General features: G+C 40.0%; 1 long non-coding RNA gene across 5 annotated transcripts in view; it reads right to left on the bottom strand.

The window, feature by feature from the left end:
• The window catches only part of LOC143689024 (uncharacterized), a 55,826-nt gene extending 44,945 nt beyond the window's left edge, over positions 1-10,881 (bottom strand). For 4 of the 5 annotated variants that reach the window (XR_013178475.1, XR_013178473.1, XR_013178472.1 and 1 more), the window contains exons 1-3: positions 10,798-10,881; positions 10,443-10,580; positions 7,310-7,384 (exon numbers count right to left, since the gene is read on the bottom strand). This is a non-coding gene — a long non-coding RNA (uncharacterized LOC143689024). Of the gene's footprint in view, positions 1-7,175; positions 7,385-10,442; positions 10,581-10,797 lie in introns of those variants that run through there. The other variant, XR_013178471.1, reaches the window with a different exon arrangement.
• Between the last annotated feature and the right edge of the window lie 469 nt (positions 10,882-11,350).

Below are 11,350 nucleotides of genomic sequence, written 5' to 3' on the forward strand. Positions count from 1 at the left end.
TAGGAACACCCAAATCAATAGGACATGCCCTCAATCATGAGGCTTACTCTTATGAAGCTTCTGTAAGTAGCAGAGAAGCTTAGACTACATATAGGCATGCCCAAGAGTTACTTCTGGAGGACCTCTGTTGTTGCTCAGATGTGGCCTCAGTCTCTCTAAGCCCAACTCTGCAAGTGAAATAATTGTCCTCCCCCTAATAAGAGACCTGACATCCAGGGGTGAAAGTCCTCCTGGCAACATGAGATGACTCCCAGGGATGTATCCAGACCTGGCACTGTGGGTTCAACAATTCCATCCTGACCAAAAGGGGGAAAAGTAGTATAATTAGTAAAGTATCAATGGCAGAGAGAGTTCAAATAGAGTCAAGAGGCTACCCTGGAGGTTGCTCTTACACAAGTTTCAGATAAACCTTGCTACCAATCATAACTTGCCAACCCCCAACCAGGACCATTCTAGCCAATCTTAAAAAACACCTAGGGCAATGTATAAGATTCTACAAGGGTTCCAGGACCTAGGGCAATAAATAAGATTCTACAAGGGTTCCAGGCACTAGAGTAACTTTCCAGAAGCCTACAACCTCCAGATGGGTCCCTGGTCCGGATAAGGCCTGAAACCTAGCCCAGCCTCTCTGGAACATCAGATAGTTCCATCTCCCTACCCCATATTAGTAACAGACCCTTCCAACATCAAAAATTTAGAATTGCCATAGCCCAAACAACCCTAAAGAGAGTTATGGAAAGATCAAAGGTGATGGTGGAATTATACATAGAAGATAGGACTTAACAAATGAATATGAATGCTGAATTATTAAATTGATATCTCTTTTAGTCTCCAGTGTTTTAGAGCAGCTAAAAGTAAAAACCTAAAGTTGTGAAATTATAACCCACGTCAAAGTCTGAAATATGTTCTATAACTAAGTGTGGTCCTGTGCTTTGAATTCTATAACTTTTTTGTATATATATTATTGTTCACCAAAAAAAGAAGGAAAAAAAAGTTGATTGTGATGATAAAAAAGTATTTAAGCCCTCTAGCCTCCTATGTCCTTGAGCAGCTAGAAGGAAAAATATGAGAGGTAGCCCATGTGTGCCGGTTTGAAAGGATGTATGTACCCTAGAAAAGCCATGTTTTAATCCTAATCCCATTTTGTAAAGGAAGCTGTTTCTTCTAATTCCTATTCAGTATTGTATATTTGAAATGTAATTAGATCATCCCCCAGGAGATGTGACTCAATCAAGAGTGGTTGTTAAACTGGATTAGGTGGAAACGTGTCACCACCCATTTGGGTGGGTCTACATTAGTTTACTGGAATCCTATAAAAGAGAACAAAAGAGAAAGCCAGGAGATTCAGAGAGAGTAGAGAATGCTGCAGCACCACAAAGCAGAGAGTCCACCAGCCAGCGCTTTGGAAATGAAGAAGGAAAACACCTTCTGGGGAGCTTCATGAAAAAGGAAGCCAGGAAAGAAAGCTAGCAGATGACGCCATGCTCACCATGTGCCCTTCCAGCTGAGAGAGAAACTGCGACTGTGTTCACCACGTGCCTTCTCACTTGAGAGAGAAACCCTGAACTTCATCGGCTTTCTTGAATCAAGGTATCTTTCCCTGGATGCCTTTGATTGGACATTTCTATAGACTTGTTTTAATTGGGACATTTTCTCGGTCTTAGAACTGTAAACTAGCAACTTATTAAATTTCCCTTTTTAAAAGCCATTCCGTTCTGGTATTTTGCATTCCAGCAGCTAGCAAACTAGAACACCATGAGAAACTCTGGGATCTGTCCTGTAACCACTTGTTGAAGAATGCTTTGAAAACTATTGCTTTTTTTGCTTCTTTGCTTTGCATATATGTTATACTGTGCAATAAAAAAAGTTAAAAAGAAAACTACAAGAAATTGATAAAAGAAATATAGAAGACCTAAATAAATAGAAGGGTATACCATGTTCATAGATTGGAGGACTAAATATAGTTAACATGTCAAGTCTACCCAAATTGATTATAGATTCAATGCAATACCAATTAAAGTTCCAACAATTACTTTGCAGAAATAGGAAAACTAATAACCAAACTTATTTGAAAGGGCAGGTGCCCCAAATGGCTAAAAATATCTTGAGAAAGAAAAATGGAGAGGGAGGTCTCACACTATATGACTTTAAAGCATATTACAAAGCTACAGTGGTCAAAACAGCATGGTACTGGCATAAAGATAGATATACTGACCAATGGAATCAAATTGAGTGTTCAGAAATATACCCTCTCATCTGTGGACAATTGATTTTGATAAGGCAGTCAAGCCAGTTCACCTGGGTCAGAGCCTCTTCAATAAACAGTGTTTGGAGAACTGGATATCCCCATGCAAATGAATGAAAGAGGACAAAAATCTCACATCTTATACAAAAATTAAACTCAAAATGGATCAAAGACCTAAACACTAGATCTAAAACCTTAAAACTTTAGAAGAAAATGTAGGGGGATATTTTATAGATCTTGAATTAGGAAACGATTTCCTAGACCTTATACCCAAAGCATGAGCAATTGAAAGAAATAGATAAGTGGGATCTCCTCAAAATTAAATGCTTTTGTGCATCAAAGAACTTTTTCAGGAAAGTAAAAAGGTAGGCTTTGCAATGGGTGACAATAATTGGAAACCACATATCAGATAATGGTTTAATAATCAGTATATATAAAGAGATTCTACAGCTTAAGGATAAAAAAGACAAACAACCCAATTTAAAAATGGGCAAAAGACATGGACAGACACTTCTCAGAAGGGAAAATGCAAATAGCTAAAAGATGCTCAAGTTCACTGGCTATTAGGGAAATGCAAATCAAAACCTCAATGAGAAATCATCTCACATCAACTAGAATGTCCATTATAAAAAAAGCCAGAAAGCAACAGGTGCTAAAGAGGATGTGGAAAAGGGGCACACTTATCCTCTGTTGGTGGGAATGTAGAATGGTGCAACTTCTCTGGAAGGCAGCTTGGCAGTTCCTTGGGAAGCTAAAGTATAGAATTCCCATATGATTCAGCAATCTCATTACTAGATATATTATTTGGAGGAACTGAAGGCAAGTACACAAATTTGTACACCGATGTTTATAGCAGCATTGATTGCCAAGAGATAGAAACAGTCCAAATGTCCATCAACAGATGAGCAATGCTAAGGCTAAACAAGCTTAATATTCCATCACATATATATAAACATATATATTATATTCTGTAATACAGAATAAGGTCATGAAGTATGTAATAACATAGGTGAAACTTGAAGACATTATGCTGAATGTAATTAGCCAGAAACAAAAGGACAAATACTGAATGGTCTCATTAATATGAACCAACATTAATGATGAACTTTGAGAGTTGAAGTTAAGAACTCAGGAGATAGAAAGAAGGTAGAGATTGGACATTTGGTGCTGAAGGGGTACAGAATGTTCAACAGGACTGACTGTAAAAATCCAGAAATAGCACAATATTATCTGATGGTAGCACAATAACATAAACTCAGTTAATGAAGCTAAGTGTGAGTATGGTTGAGGAAGGAGGGCTGGGAACATGTATGACACCAGAAGGAAAGACAGAGGAGACTGAGACAGTATAACTTAGCGAAACCTAGAGTGGGCAGTGACGGTGATTAAAATGTACAGATATAAGAATGTTTTTGCATGAGGGAAAATAAATGAATGTCAACATTACAAGGTGTTGAAAATGGGATGGTATACAGGAAAAAATACAATCAATGCAAACTATGGTCTACAGCTTTCGGTAACATTGTAATATGCTTCCACTGAATGTAACAAAGGCATTATGCCAAAACTAAATGTCAATTCATAGGCGATATGGGAAAGGGATATGGGAGTCTTTGTGGAAGAAAAGGAAATATCCTAATATGGATTGTGATGGTGAAGTCATGGCTGTGTGACTATACTGGGAACCAGTGATATTTTACGTAGGTCGGATTGTCTGATGTGTAAATAAAACTGTTTAAAAACAAAACAAAAAAAGGATATATATAGGAGGATACTTGTAGCATTATTTGTAATTGCAAAACTGCAAGCAGTCTGGCTGCTTGTCAATAAGGAAATGGTTGGATAAAGAATGGTATGTATTCATACTATGGAATACTATGGAATAATTGAAAAATAGCTATGTTTCTTTGCATTCCACCATATAGGAAATAAAGCAGAAAAAAATTGCAGAAAAAAAAATGTGATCCTTGGATCATTTCTCCTATACCCTGGGTGGAGTATACTCTGAAAGGCAAAGTTATATTAATTATCTGATAGAGAACAATGAATAAAAAAAGTGAGAATGCGTTCCAAATTTACCCTGGATGGCCTTTGGATTGTCTGGTGATAATACCCCAATTTCTACGAAGTATCTGTTTTGCTACTCTCTTCTCCTGAGTCAAAATCAACTCTGAGCATTTATCTGGATTCTCCAGATCATGTCAAACACAGATTATATTATCCTCTTCCTCTCCAGAGACCTTCAGTGAATTGGAATTCAGATTTAATGCTATGCTCCATTTACATAGCATTTTGTACCTTTTGAGCAAGCATGATTGAAGATAAAATTTGTTCTCTAGCCCATCTAACTGAAGGGAAATCTAACTGGATATTTGGTGAGATTGGACCACTTTCTGAATGTATGACCTTAAATACCACAAGATTCAGGTTCTTCTTCCTGAAAGCAGAGCTGGGCAGCACTTCCTGCCAAGCCTCAGAGTGCCCTTGGGAGGTTCGGTCAAAAACGATGATGGTAGAAGTGCTTGTACGCTGGAGGATGTGTCCAAAGGTTGTAAACTACAACAACAAGGGAGTGCCCCTTTTGCCTTAGGTGCCAGGAAACACAGAAACACATTCAGCTAGAAAATAAAGGAACTCATTCATTCATTCGTCCATTCATTTACTCAAAAACCATTCCCTGGTCACCGTGATATGCCAGGTTCTGTGCTTGGAGCGAACGGAGATAAATAAGACAGGCTCTCACTGGGGACTGAGTCTAGGGGGTATAGTATATTGAGAAGCTTTAGGGACAGAAACCATCTTCCATCCACTCCCCTTAGTTCCAGGACCCAGGACCATTTAAGGAAGTGTGATCACTGCCAGGGTTAGATAGCAACCACTGCTCCACTGGTAGCTCATAGAAACTTTCATTTTTCTTTCCTTTTACTCGAAGGGAAGAGAAATACTTGGAGAATGGCAAAAGGCCTTCCTGTCAGGTGGGAAACTGGCCTCAGTCTAGAAAAGCCAGACAGTAAACACTCAAAGTAGCAGAGAGAAAATGTCTTCTCTAAAGAGCTTCTACAAGGTCTCCACTGAGGAGGCTGAAAATAAACCCCTTTGAAGAACACACAAAGAGTCTGGTCTCCTTCACTTAAGTTTAGAGCAAACTCTGCTTCAAGCTGTGTCCTGGAGCAAAGAAATCATTAAACATATGAAGACAGAAGAACACTCGGGCAAAGGGCCCATCCCTCCTAGCAAACAGAGGCTGAGGGCAGGCAAGGATGCTCACCTCCCCAGGGACCAACTTTGCCTCACAAGCAGCAACATCCCATGTGGTACACAGAGGTGGGTGCTAGAAAGCCAGCCCGGCCCCCACATCCACCGTGGCCCCTCCTTTCCCACTGCAGCCTGCCTTATGAGTGTCTGAATCCCAATCCCATTGCATTTCATTCTTTTAGGTTAAGACATTGCCCTATTATCTAACCCAGTCCTGATGTTGGGGAAAGGGAGCAAAATTCAGCAAACCAAATCCCAGGCATTTGCAGGAGGGAAGAGGAGTTGACACTGAGGTAGTCAGAATAGAGAAGCCCCTTCCTAGATGTCTATCGAGAGAACGCTCTAGCCCTTGGTTCTCAAACTTCAGCACACCTCAGAATCGCCGGGGGGGCCATGTGGAAACAGATTGCTGCCCAATGCCCCATCCCCTTGCCCAGCTTCCTCTTGGCTAGAGAAAGGATTTCAGTTTCAATGGTACATATGCTCGGCCCATTGAACCTTGGGGTCCATTGTGTCCTGCCATCCGGTGATGCTACTGAGGGGCTGATTTGCACCCCAGTGGAAGTCATCTGCCCTGCCTCTCGGTAGCTCAGGGGTTTCCCTTTATTTCCTTGTTATTTGAAACACAGCTACGCACTGACGAGCTATTTTGTTTTGTTTTATGGGTTTTTGTTTGTTTTCTAGTCCACTCAGGAGAGGTTTTTCACTCCTAGGACTCAAGCCTTTTTCAGAACTGGGGAATATCTCAGGTAATAAATCTTCAAATGTCACCTCTCCACACTTCAACTTATCCTTTTGAACTCCTATTAGAGGTGTGTTGTAGCTTCTTGTTCAGTCTTCTCTATTTCTTATCTTTCCTCTCATCTTTTTTTACCTCTTTATCACTTCACGCTTAATCTCACAGTTCACTGATTTACTCTTTGACAATCTCCAGAATGCTGTACTTGTTGAGAATGAATTAATTTCCTGTTCTTGCTTCATAATAGCCACTGCTCTTGTTCAATAACCACTGTATTCCTTTCTTTAACTCTTAGTCTATTAAATATATTCATTCGTGCCTCACACACATGAACCTACTATTTACTACTCTGAGATTCAACTCTGCTCATGCCATATAGAAATTTCCCTATCTTATTTTAGAATAGTTTTACATATTTAGTAATGTTTTTATTATTTCTATGTATTTTTGAAATGAGGCATTTCTCCATGCTCAGCCTGCCATAGAGAACCAGAATTCTCAATCTGTTTCAATTCCCAGCAGCTGCCTCCAGCGGCCTCACAGCAGCTCCATAAGTCCAGAGATCAATTTGCAAAACTCACATAGCTCTTTATTTTTGGAAAAATCCAGCAGTTATGATTTCCATTCTCTCTGTGTATTCAGGAAGCATGCCAATTCCCTGGTTTCGAATTAATAACATATATGCAAGAAAACGAGGGGGGAAGTAAGCATTCATTCAGGTTCCCATCTGAGATGAATAACTGTAATGGCCTCCACCTCTCATCCCCCCTGTAGCATGTTTACCCCAGGGAAGGCAAATTCATGAGTTTGTCAACTGGCCTGTGTGTTTCATGGAGGCAGGCTCAGTACCATTCACAGATGTCCCTTGTACCTAACACAGCATCTACCACACAGCAGCTGTATCTGATCAGTTTATCAACCACATGAATAAACCTGAGAAGCAAGCAGGGTGTATTTTATTGCAGTTATTTTTTGGTTAAGGAAACGGCGGGTCAGAGTCACAGTCACAGGTATGACAGAGCTAGCTCGAGAACCCAGTCTTCTGACACTTGTCCCAACTCAACACATACCATTAACCTTCTGTTAGTGATCCAGGGACAACACATTGCCCAAAGCCACGGTGCCTTTTACTCATCTCTGTGCTCCTAGGAACATAAAGAAGGTGTTTAAAAGAATACTATGTTAGATTACCATCATTACTTTAATTATCCTTTTGTTTCTTAATATTACTGCCTTCATGAAACATCCTAGAATCAAACAACAGCATTTGGACCCTCTTCCCAGAAAAAAAAAATGCATGTCTCTGCATATACACACTCACATGCACAATTTTGCATCAATTTCAAAGGGTTCCCAGAGCTCCTAAAAATCTTTCTTGAGTTCAAACTTAAAACTCCCATTTAAAATCTTGAAATTTAGAAGAGGCCTTAAACCTCATTGATTCCAACTTCCTCATCTCACAGTTACGTAGACAAAAGACCAAAGAGGGAAGTTACTGAATAACTGATTTTGCAGTACATGCAGAGAAGGCATGGGACACCTACTGTTTGGAGGTCTCCCTCAGAATTAGCTGGGGAAAGGACACCCCACCTCTCTTGAGCATGAGCCTTGCTCAGAACTTCTCCTCCCTATGCTTGTCCTCCTGAGCATCCTGTAGGCACAGGTGAGCGCCCAACGCCTCCCAGCTAGTCAGCAGCAGCTCTGAGACCTGCACCCAGGCCACCTGACTCCCAGCCCATTGCTGTTTCCAGGACAAATTTTACCCCTAAGTTCTCTTTAAACCACTCCCTCCACTCTGCCAGCCAGCCTGTTAGAGTCTAACTTCTTTCTTCCCAGCCTTGCTCTGGGTGTCTCCCATACCTTCCCTCCTTTAAAAAGGAATTAAAATTTTATTTCATAAACTGATAAACCAATTTGGGTGGGGCAGAGCACTCCCATGCCACCCCTGAAAATTTCAATTTTCACATTTGTTTGCTTGAAACCAAAAATTACTTCTTTATTTCCAGTGTCATGCTCCCCAAACCAAACTCTTTAAAAATAAGTAAATAAACAAATCATGGCATGTCATTCCTTCCAACCCTGAAAAAAAAAAAACACAATAACATAAATATGACAAGCTGATGGAACTTGCTTGCAGGTGACATTTAAGATTATGTCCTATTCATGTCACTAGAGGCTTGGGTTAATCTCTATTCTGGTAAAATAAATTGAAATAAAAATAGTTATGGAGAGATATGGGCATAGAACAAAATTAAGTTTTGTTGTTGATAACACAGTGTAATTCAACCAAAATGAACTGACCCTTCCTGATGGCAAAAATGAACTGCCTCTGAAGCTTAATTAAATAATGATTGATGAATCTTGTAGAATTGAAATAAAAATCAAACAAACAAGCAACAACAAAACCCTTTCAGGGTTACCCTTTGCAAGGCCTCAAAAGCATATGAAGGATAAGACATTTCTGAGTGTTTAGCCAGTAGTGGAAGCCAACTTTCAGGGCAGGATAAATGATTTACCTAAGTCACACAGAAGTAAGGTGTATAAGCTAGATTTCCAGATAAGGCCACGAGAGCTGTGAATTAGTTTTTCTATAAATAATAATATATATGCGATTTTGCTTTCAGTATTGGACAACCAAGGCTGTATTGGGTCAGCCATCCTTCTGAGGACGTTAAGAAAACCCAGAAAAATATAAAGAATGCCTATTGAAAGGCATCACAAAGCCAATAGGCAAAGAGATTTTGAAGGTCTAAGACCCAGAAAAGCCAGGGGAAATGAGGCTAGAGAGTGGAGCTCCCTTACTGCTCAATTTGGTTACTGATTCTAAAAGCAAAAGCTGAGCCTGAGAGGGTGAATAGAACTTCAGGGATTTTCACAAGACAGCATCAGAGACAAGTTTATAACAACAATGATAGCAACTGAACAAATTACTTGAAAACACAACTGATCGAAACTAATGAGAGAAGAAGTGGGTGACTCAAATACTGCTATATCTACTAGAGAAATTGAATTCATAGTAAAAAATGTTCTCACAAAGAACAGACAATTCTACTGGTAAATTCCATCACACTTACAAAGCCTCTTCCTTTGATGAGCCTAGTTTTTGCCTTGAGTGGTCTATTGTCTGAATAAGTGGATTTTTGAAAAAACCTGAGCCAAATAATAAAATTACTTAAAACTTCATCTTCTTGAACAAGAGTTTCCCAGAACAATAAAATCATAGAAATGTAACTTGTGAGCTCTATGGTTGCGGGAGCTTTCAGTTCTCAACATGAAGTTCCAACAACCTGAACGAATCTGTGGTGTTGGAAGCCAGGATGGTGGTGCCCTGGGGAGAAAGAAGGGGTGTGATTGGGTAATGATGATACAAGGGGAGCTCCTGGGCAGCGGGGAATGTTCTGTTTCTCGACCTGAGTAGTGGTTAGACAGGTATGCTCACTTTGTGATCATCCATCAAGCTGTCACTCATGGTTTGTGCTGTTTTCTTTAGGTACAGTACACTTCAATCAAAAGTTCCTTAAACTGCATTAAATAATGAACAAAGAGTAAAATAGTAATAACAATGATGATTTCTGAAGTATTCACTGTCATTACCACTTTCTGGTCTGATTTATGAGATAAAAGAAGACAAATTGGATCATTGCCAGTATGTGGATGGGATAATGTAAACCACTCAGCTGATCAGTACATCGTAATACGTGTCTTATGATTACTATGAAATGGAAACAGTGAAATAAAAAGACACGCCTAGCTTATGACTGCAACTGTATAAAAGTATATATGCTCGAGAATGGCGTCTGAATAAAAATACAGAAAAATGAATCAAGTTAAGATTTTCTTTTGAAATTAGTAAAAGTGTTTATCATGAGTCAAAACAGTCTGACTTATTACTGTAAGCTATGGAGTGGAAAGGGTTTTGTTTCCCAAATTCAGTTCATTTATGTATTTATTTCTCCCTATTTCCTTAGGATTCATTTTGTATTGATGAATTTGTATATATAGTATACAACATCATGCACAAGCCTTAAGCATACAGCACAATAAATTCTTACCAAGTGAATATGCCTGTGTGACTAGCAATCAGATCAAGGAACAGAATGTTATCAGCATTCCAGAAGCTTCTCTTGTGCTCTTTCCATTCATACCCACCCCCCACCAAAGGCAATCCGTATTCCAAGTTCTATCACTGTCGTTAAGTTTTACCTGGTTTTGAACTGCAAAGCATACAGTATGAACACTTTCATGTCTGGCTTCTCTCACTCAACATTACGTTGGTGAGCTTGCGTCCTGTTTTTGGTAGCGGCGTAAAGGCAGGTGATCCTAAGGCTGCCAAATGTGGCCCTGGTGTAAAATGGAAAGAGGATGACTTTGCAAACAGTCTGAGCTGGATTTGAGTTCCAGCTCTACTATTCTGGCATGTGGCTAGATTTTAAATCTCTCTTGGCTCATCACCTCATCTTCAGAATGAGAAAATAATAATTATATAGCAGGATTTGGGGATGGATTATAAATAATAATATCAATAATAATAATAAGGCAGCTCTCACTGAACCCTCACCATGTGTCGGTTAAATGGACTCAGCAGCAATACACTGGCCTTCCTGGGTGGCATGACCATTCACGTGACTCCCAGCCTCTGCCCCTCAACTCCAAATTCTAAATTCCAGAAGCCCATTCCATCAGCCCAGCAAGGGTCAGGTAGAAAATTCTGGAAAAATCTAACCATCCATGGCCAGTAGGGTATGGAGTGGGTGGGCAGTAACACAGCTCTGACCGCACACAGGGACCTGTGCCTGAAGACTGGAGGGGGCTCCCAGAGAAGCAGCACATGCCAGGCAATCACCCCAGAAGCACCTACCACTCCATCCAGAGAACAGTCCCAGAATCATTCAACTTCTGCAACTGGTTGCATGTGGGAAGAAAAACTCCCTATGCACTCACAATGTTGTTGTCTGGCTCACATAGAGAACCAGTCCTAAATTTCCAAGTCGCCATGAGGTTTAATGTACAACAAAATAAATGATGTGGATCTAATAACATACTGAGATCAACCAGTGTACAAACCCAGCAAGTGCAGCCTGTGAGTTGGGTGAGCCATCCTTGGTCAGTAG

Source organism: Tamandua tetradactyla, chromosome 6 (assembly GCF_023851605.1).
Source record: "Tamandua tetradactyla isolate mTamTet1 chromosome 6, mTamTet1.pri, whole genome shotgun sequence".
In the NCBI taxonomy this organism is placed as follows: Eukaryota; Metazoa; Chordata; class Mammalia; order Pilosa; family Myrmecophagidae; genus Tamandua; species Tamandua tetradactyla.